Source organism: Pelophylax lessonae, assembly GCF_965119305.1.
Source record: "Pelophylax lessonae genome assembly, chromosome: 5".
Lineage (NCBI taxonomy): Eukaryota > Metazoa > Chordata > Amphibia > Anura > Ranidae > Pelophylax > Pelophylax lessonae.
This window is the reverse complement of record NC_138772.1, coordinates 362,810,687-362,832,076: the sequence shown is the minus strand read 5'-3', so window position 1 is coordinate 362,832,076 and position 21,390 is coordinate 362,810,687.

Genomic DNA, 21,390 nt, shown 5'->3' with positions numbered 1-21,390 from the left:
CATGTCTAAGCCCTTGCTTAAATACTATACAATGACATTTGAAACAAAGACACAGATTGGGGTCAGACGCTCCTCCTGTGGGGCGTGTGCAAAAGGCGCCCGCCCACCTCATCAATGGGCAATGTAGAAGTCATGTACATTGTGGGGGGTGCCTACCCCTAGAGACATTTTAGGTCAGAATAGTAAAAAATATATATAATATATATACTAAAAACAATAGTAATATTGAACCCCCATGACCACACACTTTCTCCCACGACTGCAACTGTCTGCATCTAAAATCTAAGTCCATAAACCTTTTTGGGTATACATAATCTATGACTGTATCCATCCACATCTCTGAAAGAAATTAACAGTACCCTCTGTATCCTTTTCTATTTCTTATTGAATTACCACTCTTAAAATCACTATATGGTTATATTACTATTATCATATTGTACTATTACTATTGTTTTTAGTATATCCTCCCTCGTGGTGGTACGCTCACACGATGGAGGTGATGTATCCTCCTTAAGGAGTTTCTGCCACTTAAACACTTCATTACTTTTGTAGTCATTCATATCCCTGATGAATTTTTTCCTTTTTTTCTCCTGAGTTTCCTTATCAGTTTTCTCTAACTTCTTTTTGAGCTCATTAGATAATGGATTGAACTCGGGTGAGTCTTTAAATGGTTCAATTTTCTTCTTCAGGTCATGCTTATGCTCCTCTGAAGAGTGGATCCCGCAGTGTCACCGAGATAGAGTATGTATGTTGGTTCCGGTGTCTCTGGGGTTGACAGACGTGTGGGGCGGGATTAGCTACTATTGTCCAATCAACGCAGGGTTGCCAGAGGCCGTTGGGCTTTATAATGAGGAGCTGCATATGTAGACTCCACCCCTACCGAGGAAGTGGATGCTTTGAGGGCATTCTGACGTAACGCGTATGGGGGCGGAGCCTGCATACCCGACGCTGCATCTCTTCCGGGTCTGAAAGCACGCGTCCGGGTCTTGTGAGTACCGCTTTCATTTAATAAACGGCTACTAGCTTCTAAAACAGAGAGCACTAGATCTCCTTCTTTATTCCCTTATATGATTACGATACCTGGCGGTGAGAGATTGATCACAACCTCCTCCATTTGTCTCCTGTGTAAGGACAACTAGCTAGTATTGACCCGTGTGTCTGGGTCTGTCATTAAGGTGAGAGGCCAATCTATATGGTGAAGTGATCCTTTCCACTCACGGAGGTGTTTTCCATTTGGGAGCTGGATTTATCTTATGGACTTTTTTTCTGGCACTGATGATTTGGAGCATTTTTGAGCACTATTGATTCACTTTATGGACACTCATTGATTTTACACACATCTATTGCACTGGCATTTCCTGTATATATTTTTTCACATTATATCTGGTGCGTCACTATTACATATGATTTATTGCTTTTATTTGTGAGGTGTTTGCACAATTCAGTGTGTGCAGCCGGATTTGTGCACCTATTGTAGCACTTTTAGAGCACATATTGTATAGGTGTATCTCACTTTTATATTTTATTATTGTACATTATTTGTGCTGATTTGTTGTTTTTTTGTTATTTATTAATCAATGGTAAAGACAGGCCTAAGTGCTGAACCCACAACAGTGAGCATAATGCGGGCCACAGCCTCTGCTTTTCTTTCAACCGGATCCATAAAGGCAGTGTAACGCTCCGGCGTTTGTTTAGTGAACTGGATTTGCAGCTGCAGAATTTCCACTCAGTAGTCGTGTAGAGATGTGTTGAATTACCATATCCAACTCTCCAGACTCATCATTGTGGGCCAGCCTGCCTCAGCATGCAAATATACAGACACTCAGATAAGATGTTCCTGGAGTGATAGGTTTATACGATAGTATAGAGGTGATGTGCTGAAAGGACAGGCGTGAGTAGTGATAGCAATGATAGGCACTCAATAGTAATGTTCAGGAGTGTTAGCAGATGGTGATAGATAGTATGCAGATAGGTTAGCAATCATGTACAAATAACAGGTGGTAGGGGACAGCAGATGAAGTGTACAGGAATTGCTAACTCAGTGCAAGGATATAGATGGTAGTAGACTCAAGAGCTAGCAATCTATGTAACAGGGCAGATGATAGAAATAGTAATGCATAGATAGCAACAGTCTTTAGTATGCAAGAGTAGATAGTGTAAGTAGTATGCAAGAGTAGATAGTGTAAGTTGATAGGAAGAAATCCCCTGTGGGGTACTTATCACTAGTTGGTTTAGAGAGATGAGGGGTCCGGTAATGAGATAAGGATCAGGTAGCGAGATACAGGATCAAGTAGAGAGACTCCGGTCTATCCAGATACTGGGGAAATAGCTGGAGGCTTCGGCAGCGTCAGACAAGGCTGTATAACAAGCGGTAGGATCAGGTAGCGAGATACAAGATCAGAAAGTGAGATACAGGATCAGGTTGCGAGATACAAGATCAAGTAGCGTCAGGTATAGCTGCATACAGGTGGCTTGCACGAACACCTTGTGAGTGAAAGCCGGCAATTGAAATAGCCGCTCAGAGCGGCGCCTAGTGATGACGTCATGAGAGTTAAAGGGACAGGTAGCTATATGCGTTCCTCCTACCTGAATGGTGGAACGCAATGCGGAAGAAATGGGCTGGAAGGGTACCGAAGGTACCAGAATCTTACAGGCAGGCTGTTCCTCAACTGGACTCATGGTCTCCTTGGAAACCAGGAGGTCCAACAACAGTGGAACTGTCAACTTTTTAAGGAGGGACTCCACAAAGAAGTACCTCGTCGCAAAGGGTTTAGGAACCATTAAGGGACATTTTGGATGCTCCTACTCTTTCGCGACAAATCTGTCAAAATTGGAATAAAAGGAAACACCTTCGCCACTCTAGACAGCTTGTGCCAAAGGGAACTGACGCCTCTCCACCGCAGCTTCAGCTGCATCCCCCATTTTTAAAGTTTCACACACAGGCACAATCAGTGCATCCACCAGTGCCTTTTTGTGCGCAGCTACAGGTGTGAAGGAATCCTTCTCATTATCAGAAAAGTCAGGACTTCCGGCCACAGACCCTGTAGTGTGGGCCACGTCCACCATGGCTAAATCAGATTCAGGATATGAGGAGACAGATGAGGTAGGGGGCGCTTTTTGAAAGCCACCTCCACCCAGGACACAAGGCAATCCAGGACCGCCGTCAGTGCATCAATGGATGGTTGGGACCCTGAGGGCCCCACAGCCTCTGAGAGGGGGTCAGGTGGGGAAACGTGCTCCAAGGACTCCATCGGTAAAGAGTGAGACACCCCCACCAAGCTGGTAGCACCACCAGGTCGCCAGCAACAGAGCACCCCACAATCCTGCAGCAGAGAGAGGGAGGACCCCACCAGAAAGGCTTCGGCTGCACCAGGATAACGCTTGCTACAGGGAAAGGAAAGACCCAGGAGTCAGCACCATGGGAAAAGGGGGGGCTCCCACAGCTGAAATCACCACCCAGACGCTCCTCTGTAATAACCACGCTCTGTAGTATGCTGGACCAATGAAAAATAGCCACTGGACTACGCAAACATGACCGCCGGCCATTGACTGACACAGGCTACAACATAATGGCCCCCACGTGCGGCTCCACAAGGCTCCCACGAGAAATCCCTGGGGCTCAGGAATGATACCTGAGGGAAGGGGTAAACCGTGCACAGAGCCCCCATACAGGTACAGTCCCCCCCCCCGAAACAGCCCAGACCACCACACTAACCCAGGTGGGGGGGGGGGGGGGGTGGATGGGAGCTAGATGAACCACTGGGATCACCAGAATACCGGGGGGGCCTAATGGGAACTCAGGGGTCCGACCGTTCCAGGGAGGGGCCTGCGTCCATCCCAAAACTCTGCAGGAGTTTAGGAGAGGGGGGGGGCAGCTACTCACCATAGCAGGAACCAGATGAGCACTGCTCCAGACAGAACCTCCTCGAATTGGGGGGCTGTCGGCCTGGAGGAACACTGCGGTGCAGGCCGAGACCTGGTTGTATGCGACCTCATGAGGCATTTAACTCAGAGGCAAGCCCAGTCCAGTGGGGCTATGTCACGGCCAACCTTGGGTTTACACAATTATTTTATATAGTGTGACAGGGCAGTTAGCTGGGAGTGGGTATGTCACGCAGGATCTTTAAAAAGGCAGGTTGAGAGGCTCCAGGATGATTGTTTAACTTGGAGGAGACTGTTTTCAGTTTCTTCTGAGGTTGATAAAAATCCAGTTGGGGACCTGGAGCCTGAAGATTTCATAGCGATCTGGGTGGGATGAAATCTCCAATCCTGGGACCAGGTCTGGGGAACAGCCAGCACACTGATTGTGCAGGTGGGTCTGGGCCTTTTGGTAGAGACAGGACCAGAGTTCTGGGCTCCACCCTCCTGAGAAGTCCTGATATGCAAGAGAGAAGCGTGCATGTCTGCACGGAACAGTCTGATAAAGCAGACAAAGGGCCCAAACCTGAGGGCTGGAGCCGCAAGGAAGCTGTAAAAGAGTGCCAGCAGGGGTACAGGGTGTGTACCAAACAGGGGCACTGTTAGAGTCAAGAGGCCATAGGTCAAAGCCTGAGCCGCAGTGCTGACCAGAGAGCCAGGAGGCTTGATCGTATTTGTTTGATATTTCTTTTTTGCTGTGTAAAGTTGAAACCTGTGCGTGGGAATCCTGGATGGACTATGTTTTTTTTCCTTTAATAAAAGTGGGCCAACAAGTCCTTGAACAGCACAACTGGCGTGGACTCAGCTCACTGGTAGGCTCTACCCTTAAGCTAAACCCCCCAAATGCTAAAATAGGTTAAATATATTTGACCAAGGGCATGCATTACAGACACCGTGTAATTATTATATGTAGGACTATCCCAACAGAAAGGCCAACAATTCATCAAGCTCTGCATCACCACAGCAAAGCATCACAATCTAGAATTAAAAACAATACAAGACAACAAAAATAGGTGCTTTGGCAGACATTAAAGCACAGCAACACCGCCATCTGCATCTTACATCAGGCAGGAAGGTGATAACAGTTTCTTTGGTAGGTTTGGGATTTCCAGTACAGAGAATATGCGGATGGTTATAATGAAGGTAAAAATATACTGCTCAAAAAATTAAAGGAACACTTTTTATTCAGATTATAGCATCAAGTCAAGTAAACTTTTGGTATATTGATCTAGTCAGGTAAGTAGCAGAGGGGGTTTGTTAATCAGTTTCAGCTGCTTTGGTGTTAATGAAGTTAACAACAGAGGCCCTAGATGAGCAACAATGAGTCAACCTCCAAAAAAGGAATAGTTTTACAGGTGGAGGCCAATGGCATTTTTTCCCTACTCATCATGTTTTTCACTAGTTTTCATTTGGCTAAGGTCAGTGTCACTAGTGGTAGCATGAGGCGAGACCTGGACCCTATAGAGGTTGCACAGGCAGTCCAACTCTTCCAGGATGGCACATCAATATGTGTTCTTGCCAGCAGGTTTGCTAGGTCTCCCAGCACAGGCTCAAGAGCATGGAGGAGATTCCAGGAGACAGGTAGTTACTCTAGGAGAGCTGGACAGGGCCGTAGAAGGTCCCATCAGCAGGACCGGTAACTGCTCTTTTGTCCAAGGAGGAACAGGATGAGCACTGCCAGAGCCCTACAAAATGTCCCTTAACAAAACACCGGTGTGAATATCTCTGAACAAACAGACTTCATGAGGGTGGCCTGAGGGCCCAATGTCCTCTAGTGGGCCCTAAGCTCACTGCCCAGCACCATGGAGCTCAATTGGCAATTGCCATTGAACACCAGAATTGTCAGGTCCACCACTGGCGCCCTATGCTTTTCACGGATGAGAGCAGGTTTACCCTGAGCACATGTGACAGACATGAAAGAGTCTGGAGAAGCCATCAAGAACATTATTCTGCCTGTAACATCGTTTAACATGACCATTTTGGTGGTGGGTCAGTGATTGTCTTGGGAGGCATATCCATGGAGGGACGCACAGACCTCTGTAGGCTAGACAATAGCACCCTGACTGCCATTAGATATTGGAATTAATTTATTGGACCCATTGTCAGACCCTACACTGGTGCAGTGGGTTCTGGGCTCCTCCTGGTGCACGACAATGCCCAGCCTCATGTGGCGAGAGCATGCAGCCAGTTCCTGGAGGGTGAAGAAATTGATGCCATTGAATGGCCCCCATGCTTGCCTAAATCCAATAGAACACCTCTGGGACATTGTTTCGGTCCATCAAACACCGCCAGGTTGCACCTCAGTCGGCTCAGGAGCTCAGTGATGTCCTGATCCAGATCTGGGAGGAAATACCCCAGGACACTATCCATTGTCCCATTAGGAGCATCCCCCGACATTGTCAGGAATGCATACAAGCACGTGATGGCCATACAAACTACTGAGTATCATTTTGAGTTGCTGCAATGACATTTCAGCAAAATGGACTAGCCTGCTGTATCATTTTTTCACTTTGATTTTCATCTTTAAATTCAGCCCTCTGTAGGTTGCTAATTTTAATTTCCATCAAACTTTGTGGCATCCTTTCGTTCCTAACACATTACCCATTGCATTATATCAGTATAGATATCCAGCCTGATATTTTTTCCCATTAAGATCTGATGTGTTTTCAAAGTGTTCATTTGATTTTTTTTGAGCAGTGTATATTTGAACAATTTCTACATTACACAGCAATGAGCAGAAATTGCTGAGGTAAAGAGGTCAGTCAGTCAACAGTGATGTGGAGCGGGTTGACTATACTCTTATATCAGAAAACGTCATTAATAAAGGGAGACCAACAGTTTGTCTGTGAGAAGTTCTGTTCCATTTAGGCAAAAGAGCATTTGTGAGATTAGGTACCGATGTTGCACAAGACCTAGCGCTCACAGTCTGGGTTCCAGTTCATCCTAAAGGTGTTCAGTAGAGTTATAATGAGGGCTCTGGCCAGGCCACTTGTGCTACCCCACACCAAACATGGGAAATTATGTTTTTTTTTTTTTTTTTTTTTTTATGGATTGGGCTTTTGCATCAGAACTAAATAAATTTAGAGGCTTATCCACATACTTTTGTCTGTATACTATGGGGTTGATTTACTAAAACTGGAGTGTGAAAAGTCTGGTGAAGCTGGGGATGGTAGCCAGCTACTAACTTCCAAGTTAGTCAAAAAGTTTTGAAAAAAAAAAAAAGCCTGGTAGCGGATTGGTTTCTTTGCAGAGCTGCACCAGATTTTGTACTCTCCACTTTTAGTAAAATGAACCCTGGATCATGAAGGCAAGCCAAACTCCTTTCTCCTGATTCCTTGTTTTTATTACCACCATCTATAACAGCGCTCCATGTACCAGTTCCTTCCCACATCAACATATGACCTATGATCAGACACGTCAACAGTATTACAACACTAGTCATACACAGTAAATGAACAATTATGAATGTTCAAATTCAGATCATGCTTGGTGAATCTGTATTTTGTACTTTAATTTCATTTATTTATGCTGTTGCAGCCAAAGAACTGTTGTGCCTGCAGTTAACCTTATCTATTTTTCTCATTCTGTATGTTAGGTTTGGATGCACCAAACATTGCAAAAAAAAAAAAAAAAAAAAAGAAATTCCTCACTTCTGCACCTTACAGGCCTAGAGAAAAATTTATTTGCACGTTACCTGCTCTCATGCACTGATAAGGTAATAGACCCCCCCCAGGTGTTCAGTAAAATGCAAAATGTTGAAAAAAAAATGTACAAAAAAAAAGTTAAAGCTTAAACTTCACCCAAAACCGATAATTCCAATGATGCTCCTCCTCCCTCCCCGCCAAACCTTTTTTTTGGGGGGGGGGTACCTATTTCGAGACCAGCAAAGAATCAGCTTGGGAGAAGACTGTGCTGGATCCCTTAACAGGTGTCTCTTTATTAACCACTTGCGGACTGCCCACAATACATATACTGCGGCAGGACGGCCGCTATGTGCCAGATCACGTACCTAGTAAGAACTAGGAATAAGCCCAACGACTGTAAAGCAGGATGCAAGATCGGTCCTTGGGACAGCAGACCCTCTCTTAGGAGGAAGCTGCCAAGGAATATCGGCGACCAGCTGCACCAGAACGGCGTACCAAGCCTCCCAAGGCCAGTCCAGAGCCACTAAGATGACCGTAATCCCTTCTGCCTCAATCCTGCATAGAAATAGAAATCTCAGCAGAAGCTTGAGAGGAGGGAAGGCGTCCGCCAGAGGATCCCTTGACCAAGCCACAAACCTCTGCACCTTTCTGTTGAGCCAAGACGCCAACAGATCTACTTCAGGGTTGCCCCACCAAAGACACAGCTGATGAAACACCTCTGGATGAAGGGACCACTCCGTGTGGTCCAACGCCTGCCTACTGAGGTAATCCGCCTGCCAATTTTGCACTCCCAAATGTGTACAGCAGAGAGGGCTAGAACAAACCGCTCTGCCGACATTAGAATGCCGGCTACCTCCAGAGCCGCCAGGACACTTCTTGTGCCTCTTGGTGATTGACATAAGCTACGGCACATGGCATTGTCTGATTAAATGCACACTGGACAACCCTGAAGACAATCAGTCCAATGATCCAGACACAGTCTGATCGCTCAGAGTTCCAAGACATTGATCAGGATTCTTGACTCTTCCAGCATCCAGATCCACTGAGCAGAATGCTTGCTGAGGAAGCCTTCCGAGCCAGACAGGCTGGCATCCGTGGGGGCCACTGTCCAATACAAGGGGAGGAAGGAATTTCCCAGCCAAAGCGCTAGAGAACATAGCTACCATATCAGGGACTCCTTTGTGCCCAAACTCAGCGGAATGCGATTGTCCAGAGACTGTAGAGATTCTCCCATTTGGTCAGAATTTCCCTTTGAAGGGACCTCGTATGGAGCTGTGTAAATGGAACCACCTCGAAGGTAGACAGTCCATCAGGCCCAGCACCCAGAGGGATGACCATTTGTTGGACAGCAGGAGGCAAAATTACAGCCTGCAATTTCTGGAGTTTGTACAGAGGAAGGCCGAGCCCAGTCAGGCCCAGATAGTCCAGCTTTGTGGACCAAACCAGAGCAGACTTCTGAAAATTCAGAATCCAGCCAAACTCCCGCAGTTTGTATTGTGATCTCCACATTCTCCACCAGAGAAGAGGGAGACTCCGCTCACAGAAGGAGATTGTCCAAGTAGCCCAGTACCGCAACCCCCTGTTGGCATAGCAAAGCTAGCACTGGAGCTAACACATTTGTGAAGACCCGAGGAGCAGATACGAGACCAAAAAGTACCGCCACAAACTGATATTGCTCCTCTCCCACAGCAAAGCAGAGAAAATGCTGGTGACTGGCACATATTAGAATGTGAAGATAGGCATCCTTGATATCGATAGAGGCGAGGAAATCCCCCTGACACAGGGATGCCGCCACCATTCGAATAGATTCCATTCTGAACTTTCTGTACCCGCACAAAGCAGTTTAGCACCTTGAGGTTCAGGATTGGACGCACTTTGCCTTCCTTTCTGGGAACTGTGAACAGGTTTGAGTAATAACCCTGAAAACGTTCTGAGGTCGGAACCCAGGACAATCACCCCTTGAAGGAACAGGTCTTGTATCGCCTCAAACAGGCCTTGTAGGTGGTCTGGGGACAGGCACAAGTTGGAAGGAAAAAACCTTGCCCGGGGAACTAGAGCAAAACTCGATCTTGTAGCCGGACTAAATGTCTTTGTAGACCCACTTGTCTTGCACCTGGGAAGTCCACGGGTCCCGAAACCAGCGAAGATGTCCACCCACCCCCGATATGGGTAAGGAGCCTTGTTCCCTGGTCTGGAGAAGCCCAATCTTGGCTTGCCAGACTAAGTTTGTTTGGATCCTTCAACAGAGGTCCTGAAAGGCTCCGAGCCCTTGTCAGTCAACCCTTAAGGACAAAGAAAAAACTTCTTATGAGCTGAGAAGGAAGGCCCACGTCTACAATGAGGTTCCTTGCCCTTAGTAGCCTGCGGAAGAAAAAGTACTCTTCCCCCCCCTGTGAGACCTTTAATGATGTCATTCAGGGTATCTCCAAACAGGCGATCTCTTTGAAAAGGAAGATCAGCCAAAGCCTTTTTTGAAGTCTGATTCGCAGACCAGCACTTGAACCAAAAATATGCTAAAGGACCACTGCCAAACCAGAGAGGAGAGTCGCATCCAAAGAGGCATCACAGAGAGTCACAAGTCAGATCAATGTGAGTGCAGTCTAAGATTCACATATTCTGACGCTATAAGCTACAGAGGTAATGTGTTCTAGTTTTGCTACTACAATTATTTTTTACAATAAAAACGAAGATTAACCCCTCCACGCAGACGGAATGCAAATATGTGGCCTCGGCTTCAGGGGTTGTACAGGGGTGATGCCTGCAGCTAGAGAGGCACCCCCCCCCCCCCCAATAAATGGATTTTTGTAAGATCTTACCGTAAAATCCTTTTCTCTTAGCTCATTGACAGACGTAGTCCTCTTTGATTCATATCAATTGGGTTATGCTGCCCTCTACAGGAGTAGGACTAGGCAGAAGGAAAACGTTCTGGCTCCACCTTAGGGGCAGTCCCAGAGGGTATATCCTCTTCCTGTCTGCTGCAGGAAATCAGTTCTGTCACAAAGCAGTGTCAGAGAATTTAACCCAACCCAACTCAATGATAGAGGGGCGGGTACTACGTCTGTCAATGAGCTAAGAGAAAAGGATTTTACGGTAAATGGTTACAAAAATCCATTTTTCTCTGTCGCTCATTGACAGACGTAGTCCTCTTTGATTCATATCAATTGGGACGTCCCAAAGCAGTGCCACAAATGAGGGGTGGGATTGACGAAAATCAAATCCAATCTAGAAGGCCCAACCGGTGCCAACTAGAAGTTCAAAGGCTCATCAGACTAAAGGGATGAGACTCAAATAAAAATCCAACTGAAAAAAACCCTCGAGGTAGACCGCCGGTCTCCTCAAATTGCGGCCTGCAAAACCTTGCGGCCAAAAGAGGCATCTGACTATGCCATCACATAAACCTTATACAATATTGTAAAGGTATGAACCGACGACTAAGTAGTCGCCTTGAAAACCTGAACCACTGACGCCTGATGGCGGAAGGTCCAGGAAACACTAAGCGCCCGCGTAGAGTGCGCTTTAACAGGGAACGGGGGATCCCGACCCTTAAATAGAATAAGCCTATACCACCATCTGTCTGATCCATCTAGAGATGGTCGCGGCAGAAAACAGGCAACCCCTTCTTAGGGCCATCCGTGATCACAAACAGCGATTCCGTATTACGAAATGAATCCGTAGTATTCAAGTATACCCTGATCGCCCGAACTACATCCACGGAATGCAACGCGAATTCTCAAGGATGACTGGACTTAGGACACAGGGAAGACAATACCATGTCCTCAATCAAATGAAACTTTGAAACCACCTTAGGAAGGAAGGATGGATTCGGACGAAGAACAACCTTATCCCTATGAACCACCAGATATGGGGAACGACAGGATAATGCGGCCAGTTCTGACACCCTGCGTGCAGAAGTAATGGCCACCAAGAAGGCCACCTTCTGGGATAAAGTAAGCAAGGGAATCTCCCTAATATCTTCAAAGGGAGGTTTCTGAAGAACCGACAGCACCAAATTAAGACCCCAGGGTGGTAAAGGTGCGCGCACTGGCGGAGCCAGGTGTCGCACCCCCTGGATGAAATTCCGCACCAAGGAATGAATAGCCAAAAGCTTCTGAAAGAAGATTGCTAATGCTGAAACCTGACCCTTGATAGCACTCAAGGCCAGCTTCTACTCAACCCCCTGTTACAGAAAGGCCAATATTCGGCCCACCGAATAGCAACGTGGAGGGAACCCAAGGGATTCACACCACGCAATCTAAGGCTGGCCATACACTATATAATTTTCTTATTCAATTTCCTTTAGATTTACCTTAAACTATGTAGTGCAAGGGCCTCCCTGACTGCATACAAATTGAAAGTGTTTAGGTTTGACCCTATATTACATGGTTTTGGTAAATCTAAAGGAAAGTTGAACAAGAAAATTGTATAGTGTATGGCCAGCCTAAGACTTCCATGTGCGATGATAAATCTTTCTGGAAGTCGCTCTTCTTGCTTTAACTAGAGTAGGAATAACTGAAGCTGACAATCCCTTGTCCTTCAGCACCTGGGTCTCAATAGCCAGGCCGTTAAAGCCAGCGATCGTAAAGCAGGATGGAAGATCGGTCCCTGCGATAGCAGATCCTCCCTAAGAGGAAATCGCCAAGGAACGTCTGCGACGAGCCTGACCAGGTCGGCGTACCAAGCCTGACTAGGCCAGTCCTGATGTACCAGGATAACTGGGATTCCCTCCACCTCTATCCTGCGAAGAAGCTTCGGCAGTAACTTGAGAGGAGGGAAGGCATACAGTAGCTGATACTGCCCCCACGGGGCGATCAGCATGTCTGCGGTGTTTGCTAGAGGATCGTGGGAGCGAGCCACAAACCTCCGCACTTTCCTGTTGAGCCGAGATGCCAACAGCTCCCATTCGGGGTGCCCCAACGGAGGCACAGTTGGTGGAATACCTCTGGATGAAGAGATCATTCCCCTTGATCCAGAATCTGACGGCTGAGATAATCTGCCTGCCAATTCACCCCCGGAATGAATACCGCAGAGAGAGCTGGAACAATCGTTCCGCCCAATGAAGAATGCTGGCCACATCTATGGCCGCCAGGACACTCCTGGTGCCCCCTAAATGATTGACATAAGCCACTGCTGTGGCATTGTCCGACTGGATCCGAACCGGGCTGCCCCGGGGCTGCTCGATCCATTGCATCAGACAAAGTCTGATCGCTCTTAGTTCCAATACATTTATCGGTAACCTGGACTCTTCCATGGGCCCAAAGCCCCTGAGCAGATAATTGACAGCGAATTCCTCCCCACCCGGATAGACTGGCATCCGTGGTGACAATCGTCCAGTATATTGGAAGAATGACTTCCCCTGGCTGAACATCGGAGACCGAAGCCACCAGACCAGAGACTCCCTGGTCCGCTCGCTCAATCGGATCCGATTGTCCAGAGATTCTGTATTCCGATTCCATTTGAGAAGAATCTCTTCCTTGAAGGATTCGGGTATGGGACTGGGCAAATGGTACTGCTTCGAAGGAAGCCACCCTCAAACCCAGGACCCTCATGCAAGTCCGAAGAGAAGGCCAGTTGTCGGATAGTAACAACTGAATTGCTGATTGAATCTTCCGGAGTTTCCCTGCCGGAAGGAATACTTTGCCCTGGATGTGTCTAGAATTAGACCAGATATTCGAGCCTCCTGGTGGGAACCAGAGAAGACTTCTGCTGGTTCACCAGCCACCCGAACTCTTGCAAAGAGATCATGGTGATCTTGTAACAAGATCTGCGGAGACTCCGCACGGCGCAGATCGTCTAGGTAACCTAGAATCGATATGCCTCGTTGACGCAACAGCGCCAACACTGGAGCCAACACCTTAGTGAAGACCCGAGGAGCTGAGGCGAGACCAAAGGGTAACACCGCAAACTGATAATGGTTCTCTTCTACGGAAAAACGCAGGAAACGCTGATGTCCTGCGTAAATGGGAATGTGAAGATAGGCATCCTTGATGTCTATGGACGCTAGAAAATCCCCTTGATGCAGGGAGGCTGCTACTGTGCAAATGGATTCCATTTTGAATTTTTGTATCTTGACAAAAAAGATTGAGTGCTCTTAAGTCCAGAATTGGACGCACCTTACCTTCTTTCCTGGGTATTGTAAACAGTTTTGAATAAAACCCTTGAAAACGCTCTGTCCAAGGAACGTGGATTACCACTCCTTGTTGCAGTAAATCCGTGACCGCTCCCCGCAGAGCTTCTAAGCGATCCGGGGACAGTCGGATATTGGAAGGGAAGAATCGCACCGGTGGGAGAGATCGAAACTCGATCTTGTAACCTGACCTTATGACTTCGCAAACCCACTTGTCCGGGAATCTGGAAAGCCATGGATCCGGAAACCGGCGAAGACGTCCCCTCACCCCAGCTATTGGTGGGGGCGCACCTTCAGGCTTTAGTAGTCTTATCTTCAGGTCTGGAAGGGCCGGGCTTTTGCTTGCCCGACCAGCGCCCCTTAAAACCTCCCGAAGGAGTTTTGGAGGGCTTTGTTTTTTCGCCCTTGGGGCGAAAAAACTTCTTATGGGCGGAAAAGGAAGGCCCCCGTCTCTGACGAGGTCCTTTACCCTTAGTACTTTGTGGCAAGAAAGTGCTCTTGCCTCCAGTGAGATCCTAGATAATCTCATCTAAGTTGGCCCAAAATAGGCGCTCACCCTGAAAAGGGAGATTAGCCAAAGCCTTCTTGGAACCTTGGTCTGCCGACCAACATTTTAGCCACAGTCTACGCCTGAGAACCACTGCTGAGACTGATGCTCGCCCCAATAATGGAGTGGCGTCTAGCGCAGCGTCGCAGATAAACTGTAACCCTTGTATCATCTGTTCTAACAGATCTGATACCGCCTGAGGGATATCACTCCCTTCTAAATCCCGGCGTAACCACTTGGTCCATTCTGTTACAGTTTGAGAAACCAGACCAATAGCAATTACTGGTCTGAAGCTGACCCAATCAGGGAAAGGATGGCGCAAGACACGGCTTCCACCTTAAGATCCTCTGGATCCTTAAAGGACGGAGCATCCACCAATGGGATAACCGTAGATTTGTTCAATCTGGAGATTGGAGAATCCACCATAGATGGTACTGTCCACTTCTTGAGGAGGGATTCCTCGAACGGATAACGCCTATTAATGCGTTTGGAAATAGTAGGGGCTCGTTTTGGATGACCCCATTCTACCTTAATTACATTACCGAAACACTTGGGTAAGGGAAATACTTTTGCCATTTTGGCGCGTTTATTAGTACCAAATGGAATCTCAGTATCAACTACTTCTGATGGTGTAACCTGTAGTCCTAAGGTTTCCCGAACGGCTACAATTAATGCGTTTACCAACGCTTCCTCTCGGGCTATGGTAGATGTTGAAACATCCTCCTCACTGTCAGAAGAGACAGTACCCGAGACACAAACCCCAGATGAGGTACCTGCAACTGCAGGGATAGGCTCAGACTCTGAATCTGAAGTTTTCAGATGAAATGGGGGTAGACGGGGCTCCTTGCGCCCTGTCCCTGACAAGCCACTTCCACCCGGGATACAAAAGTTTCCAAAACTGCTGACAATGACTCAATAGTCAGTGGGGAACTGGAGGGTCCTGCAGCCACTTCGAGGGGATCAGGTGGAGATACATGTGTGGCAGGGTCCATGTTAATCCAGGACACTTTTCCAGTGAAAAAAATTTTTTTTTTTTTTTTTTTTTTAAATAAAAAATACCTTTTTTTTTTTTATCTGTAATCCACCAGCGCAATAGCGTCCCTCAGTGTACCTGCTTTGGACCCCCACAGAAGAGAGAGAGAGACCCCAAGGGCTCACCACCTGATGCAGAGAAGTTTCCTCATCAAACTGCTGTCAGCGTTGTCCTATGAAGACTGGGAAGTCCTGTACTAGGTTTCCCGGGTGAAAGGAAGTGGCTCCGCCTCCTGTGCACGCCTTCCGGCGTTCCCAGCTACTCCTCGAGGTCGGCTGGGCACATCAAACATGGCCGCCCCCATGTAGAAGACAATAGACTTCGAAAAAATGGCGGCCTGCGTGACCTGCGGGCGGCCTGTGTAGGCAATGCAGACATGCGGTCTACAGCAAAATGGCGGCAGACTGCCGATCTAGCGTGGCTCCTCCAGTGCAGCGGCCTGTGACCGGCTCTGGAACGGCTGATGGCGGCCTGTCGGCCTGCGGGAGCATGGCGATATTTACACACTAAGGTAGGCTATACCTCCTTTGCTCTGGATACTTATATGTATACTCTGGTAAATCGAACCAGGCTTCCTTGGATCAATCTGCTAGAGAAACCAAGGCTGCTGAAGTGTTAGCTCCCAAACCAAGCCTGCTGGAGTGTCAGCTCCTAAATCAAGGTTGCTAGAGTGTCAGCTCCTAAACCAAGGTTTGCTTAGAGTGTTAGCTCCCAAACCAAGCCAGCTGAAGTGTCCGCTCCTAAACCAAGGTTGCTAGAGTGTCAGCTCCTAAACCAAGGTTTGCTTAGAGTGTTTAGTTCCCAAACCAAGCCTGCTGGAGTATCAGCTCCCAAACCAGATCACACTATCCAGGGGATAGGTGAATTTGTCATAGGCTAAAGGGGGAACCTTAATGTCAGAAAGGATCCGACCATACACAGAGGGGCCCGTATCCCAAAAACCCCACAGGGGGGAAGGGGGAATATTTACTCACCATACCGGAACTGACGGGCACCCTCTCTTCACAGTACCCTCTCCACCGAGATGGGGGGCTGTCGACCAATACGGACGCCGTGACTCTGCTGGTTCCTGGCGTTCAAGCGAGACGTTCAACTCGCAGGGTCAGTCCCCGTCCAATGGGACTATGTCGCGGCTGACCCAGCGCGGAGCTATGGTCTGCACGCGCTCGTAGGCTGAGCCGGGGTGACCACTGGATCTCAACATCCAGCCCGTCACCCGGTCCCGCATACTTACTTGTGTCGCGGCCGACCCAGCGCGGAGCTATGGCCTGCGCGCGCTCGTAGGCCGGCTGGGGTGACCACTGGATCTCAACATCCAGCCCATTGCCCAGATCCGGCGTGATTTGCTTGAAGATCTCACAGGAAAACTGGAGAAAACAACTACCTAAAAAAAAGAAAAAAATTTTTTCTAAAAAATCTTGCCAGGACCAAAAGATCCCAGCAAGGAGCTTAGGTCCTTACTCCTGACTAGACAGAAAAAAACAGATTTCCTGCAGCAGACAGGAAGAGGATATACCCTCTGGGACTGCCCCTAAGGTGGAGCCAGAACGTTTTCCTTCTGCCTAGTCCTACTCCTGTAGAGGGCAGCATAACCCAATTGATATGAATCAAAGAGGACTACGTCTGTCAATGAGCGACAGAGAAAAAGTTGTTTAGAGCAGACAGTTGCTTTTCTTGTAAAAACAAGCAGCCGCTTGTTTATTATTACAAGGAGTAGACGTGTGTGTGTGTCCCCCCCCCCTTGCGGCTCACCCAAGTCTCCTGCCCCATCAGGGAAACCTAGTGACCAGCCGGCACTTCCGCTCTGGCTGGCCGAAGACCCGAATAAAGCAATGTTTACATTCCTTGTGACAGGAATGTGTTCTTAAAACAGCAGCCTGCAAAACTTTGCGGCCAAAAGAAGCATCCGCTGATGCTTAAGTATCTACCTTGTAGAATTTTGTGAAGGTATGCACGGACGACCAAGCGGCCGCCTTGCAAACTTGCAATATTGAAGCCTGATGACAGAAGGCCCAAGAAGCACTCAGCACCAGGGAAAGGTGGAACCTGACCTTTAATGGAATAGGCCTGAGTCACTGTCTGTCTGATCCATCTGGAGATTGTAGCCGAAGCGGCCAGTCCTTTTTCTTGGTCCGTCCATAACCACAAAAAGCGAGTCTGACCTCCAAAAAAGACTCAGTAGCTGCCAGATACACCCGAATCGCACGAATAACATCCAAAGTATGAAAAGCAAATTCCTTGGAATGAGCCGGCTTGGGACACAAGGCAGGCAACACAACGTCTTCATTCAAATGGAAGTCAGAGACAACTTTGGGCAGGAATGCTAGACAGGGACGAAGAACCACTTTATCCCTATGGACCACGACAGGATGATGCCGCCAATTCTGAAATCCTACGGGCCGAGGTAATAGCCACCAAGTAGGTTAACTCCTGGGATAGAAGGTTCCTGGAGAACCAAAAGGCACTAAATTTAAATAACATGGTGGCAAGAGGTACAGGTGGAGCCACATGTTGAATCCCCGGAATGACGGTACGAACTAGAGTGCATGGATAGGGGGTGGCTGAAAGAAGATTGCCAAGGCAAACACCTGGCCCTTGATGGTACTCAAGGCCAACTTCTGATCAATGCCCCGTTGAAGAAAGGTTATGAACCGAGCCACAGAAAGGATTGAGGATAAGCGCCAATCGACTCACACCAAGAAATGTACGCTTTCCACGTACGATGGTATAGCTTGCTGGAAGACGACTTCATCGCCTTCACCATAGTAGGGATCACTGATCCAGACAAATCTCTATGTCTCAGTACCTAGCTTTCAATAGCTACGCCATTAAAACCAGCGACTGAAAAGCAGGATGGCTCGAAGATCCTCGCTCTTGTTTCCTCCTGAGCCTAGGATAATACTGGCCTTATCGTGGTCCTTGGACGCCTGCAGCATCCGTCAGAGGACCCCATGATCTTGCCACTAACTTTAGTATCCTCCTGTGGGGCCAAACCTGCTAAAGGAGCTACATGTAGGACTGTGCAAACACAACTCTTTTGAAGGTGGATACCACCAGACTCAGAACCTGTATGCAAATCGGGAGAGAGAACTGTCTGTGTGACAGCAGACGTTCAATCATGGCCTGTGGTTCCTGAAATCTGTCCAGAGGAAGGACCACCCTGGTGAGAATTAAAATCAGACCTAGGTAAATCAATTCCCTGAACAGGGATAGGGGGGACCTTAGGCAGTTCACACATCACCTGAATCTTTGCAGGAATTAAATCCACACAAGGAGACTCCGGACCTGAAAAACATGTAAAGGACAAGCTTTGTCCCCCTTTCTGGGTACCCCTAAAAGAAACCTTTTGCGGATCTCCTTGGCGCTCACCAAAGAAGTCCACGGGGCCGGAAACCAGCGAAGATATTCCCCCCACCCCAATAATGGGTTAGGCAGACCTTCATGCTGAAGGAGTCTTGTCTGCGGTCTGGTAAGCTAGCTCTAGGCTTACCAGACCAAGGATGCTTTTAAATCTTTCTCGGGAGGTTACAAGATCTATTTCCCTTATTCTCTGTCCCAGAACCACAAAATAATTTTGAATGGACTGAGAAGGAGGGCCCCCATCTGCGACAAGGTTCCTTCCTTTTCCTGGATTGTGGAAAGGAGGAAAGCACTCTTCCCCACCTACCCGTGATACCCTTAATGATGTCATCCAGGGTCCACCACTGGTGAACTAGCCCACCTTTTGAGTGACTCCTCAAAAGGGTAACGTACAGCAAAACGTTTGGGGACCACAAAGGGTAATTTTGGTTGTTCCCATTCCTTACAGGAAAACCTGTCAAAATAAGGCACATAAGGAAATAGCTTTGGAGTGCGAGGTGACTTATGCGTACCGAACGACACAGTCACGTCTGTGGCTACATCAGCCGCATCCTCCAATTTTAAAGTCTCACGCACTGCAGTAATGAGTGCGTCTACCAGCAGCTTTTCATTCGCTGCTTCGACCCTGGAAGAATCATCCTCACTATCAAATGAATCTGGGAGTTTGATATTAACCCCCCCTGGAAGGGCCGCATCCACGGGGGCATCAGGCTCAGAATCAGATGAGACAGACTGAGCAGGGGAACACTTCTCCTGGGCCTTTACCCACACACCACTTCCACTCGGGACACTAAAGGACTGCAGGACCACCATCAGTGCAACCATTGGAAGCTGGGATTCCAAGGGACCCGACACCTCCATGAGGAGGTCAGTGGGGGAGATGTGACCCTGAGGTTCCATAAGGAAAGGAAGACCTTGCAGTACAAAAACAATCATTTTGGCACCACTAAAGGATCCCCCCCAAGGCTCAGGGTACCTATCAGTAGAGAGAGAGAGAGATAACAGGGACCCCAAAGACTTACCCTACCGACCAGAAGAGCGCAGAGAATTTGGACCCAGTATCATCATGGACGCTATTCTTGTTCACATGTCCCAGTCACAGGAAGAGGAAACTAAGGAGGAAGAGGAAGAGAAGGAGCTTCGGCATCTCCACGAGGTCCTCCAGCATCCCTGTGATATTCTCTGCTACACAAACATGGCTGCCAATCGGAGACCAGCTAGACTAAAAGGAAAATGGCCCTTGTGACATCATTCGGCTACACAAACATGGCCACCAACCAGAGACCAGCTAGACTAAGGGGAAATGGCCCCCCATCAGCTACACTGAATGAAGCATGCTGCCAGGATCTTTCCTGCACCCTCTGCAATGCTGCGCCCTCTGTGAGGGGACACCCCCGAAGGTAGGACACATGTTTAGAGGAGACTCTGCTGTGCACTCTCAGGACCCCCCTGCACTAATCCTACACTGCAAACTGCAGGGCATGCACCTAGGGGTCTCCTACACTGGGACCCCTCCCCTACAGACTACCACGGCAGGACACTCACTATCCCAGGACCCTTATAAAGTGGGGATAGCGGGGGGAGACCCCAGGGATCTCTGCTGCATTCTCTGCCCTGGAACCCCCACCAGACTTCTGGTCCAGACAGGGGGAAAGCCCCTGGTCAGTGAGGGATTTAAGGATGGGAGGAGGGAACCTGCAGGCAGATCCGACCGTCCCTAGATGCTACCCACGTCCCCCCAAAGAAAAAGGGGAGAGGGGGGACTGCACTTACCTTCCATGGTGCAGGTAAGGCTATAGACAGAACTCCTCACTATCAAAGTAGGGTAGCTGTCGGCCAAGTGATCGCTGCGACTCAGACCCAAGCCTGGTCCTATGCGATCCTGCGAGACATTTAACTTGCAGGCCAGCCTCTGTCCGTGAGGCTAAGTCGCGGCCGACCTAGCGCATAGCTCTATTCTGCACATGTTTGCTGGCTGGGCTGGACCACTGAATCTAGATTATTCAGCCTGTTGCCCAGCCCGGCAGTCGATCTCCCGAGAGAAAAAACAAAAAAGATTTAAGGAAGGACAAAGTTGCTAGGATCAGAGATCCCAGCTGAGAGCCTAGGTCCTTACTCCTGACTAGACAGATTAAAACTGATTACCTAGAGCAGAGAGGGGGGGTTATATACCAGCTGGGGACGGCCCATGGGCGTAGCCAGTTTTTTGTTCTGCCTAGTCTTATTCCTGGAGGAGGCAATATAACCCACTAGTTGGGATTCATGGAGCGCTGTGTCTGTCGATGAACGAAAAAGAAAATTGCATTTGAAAAGACCACTGCGCGAATACCGCGTCAAAAAATATTGCAACAATTCGTCATATTATTCCCTAGGGTCTCTACCAAAAAAATGTATTTAAATGTTTGGAGGGTTGCAAGTAATTTTCTAGCAAATAATACTGGCATACAAGCTCATTTTGCCTGGTCTTACAGGGTTTTTATTTCCACCCAGGTTTACAACCTCTTTAATCTTCTTAGTGAATGGAGAGGGGAAATTGTAAGGTTTACCCGCCCCCAAAGTTGCACATTCCTGCACCTTTCCTAAAGTGATACTAAAGTCTCCATTTTTTTTGCTTAAAAATAACAAACATGTTATACTTGATATTTATGGATTGTCTCCATATTTGATAGTCATTTCTTTTGCATGTGTGCGCTATTCTTTTTAATTATACATGTCGCTTGGTTCATAGCTGCACCGGCTTTAGATATACATGTTCAGGGTTTGC